This window comes from Echinops telfairi, unplaced genomic scaffold (assembly GCF_000313985.2).
Source record: "Echinops telfairi isolate 266 unplaced genomic scaffold, ASM31398v2 ScPeMD7_7476;HRSCAF=8514, whole genome shotgun sequence".
NCBI classification, from domain to species: Eukaryota; Metazoa; Chordata; class Mammalia; order Afrosoricida; family Tenrecidae; genus Echinops; species Echinops telfairi.
Window position 1 is genome coordinate 58,661 of NW_022111380.1, and position 1,169 is coordinate 59,829.

The window sequence follows — 1,169 nt, forward strand, 5'->3', positions numbered from 1 at the left end:
CCGCGCAGCTCACTGTTGACTGCAGCACAGCCGGAGCAGACAGGAAGTGTGAGGTCTCTTTTAATAAAACAATAAACAATAAATGTGTACTGTATTCGTCTTCATGGAAAAATAAAACATACCCTGAAAATAAGACCCAGCACATCTTTGGGAGCAAAATTAATATAAGACACTGTCTTATTTTTGGGGAAAGAGAGTATCCAGGGTGCAGTATAGCACTGATTAAAACATAACTATCGTCTAGTTTTTTTAATCTTTCCTTGCCTCACTATTATGCCCTTAGTTTTACCTCCCTAATCTTCCAAGACCTGCATGTGTACATTTGTACAATTAAGACCTTTTGATACATTGTCAGAGCCTGCCGATGAGTCAAACGGTCCTGAAAGGGGGAGTGAGGATTAAGGAAAAAAAGAGAGACAGAAAGTACTGGGAGGGCAACAGTGAATACTGAAGCCCGGAGTTTATTCTACATCTTCCTTTTATACACGCAGAAACAACCTGGGGTTACAATTAGTCTATTATCACAATATATCAGCAAGTCTATATTCTGCCAAGTCAAGGAGTCTTTGATAAAAATTAAGCATTCTGTTTTCCCAGAACTTGCATACATCTTTGTTCTTTTTCTTAGTCTCAATGTCAAACCGCAGAGGCAAACAGCAGATACTGACACCTGGGTTGATATCTTCTCAGCCGTTTCAAGGGTGAGTCTTAATGGCCTTCAACAATGCATGAAATCCAAGATAGATAAACCACTCGGAAACACTAATAAGAGTAATGATTGTAATGATTGTAGGTGAATGGATACATTGGATGGTGTAAAATATGGCAATATTAATAATATATATTAAGGCTTGATGGAGGGGGCCAGGAGGGGATAAAGGGGAGTTGATATCAAAGAGTTCAAGATGAAAAAAATGCTTTGAAAATGATGATGGCAGTAATTGTACAACTAGGCTTGATCTAATAGAACAATGGATTGCTATATCTGTAAGATCGCCTAATAAAATAATAAAACCAACTGCAATAATAATAATGATAATAAAAGTTTTTTTCTGTTTTCTTCTTGGTACATGATGACTAGAATGGGAAACAGAGTTGGGCATAAAGGGTAAAGGGGTTCCCCTTGACTGCCATTCTGACTCTATCACACACCAATCATCCAGTCACTC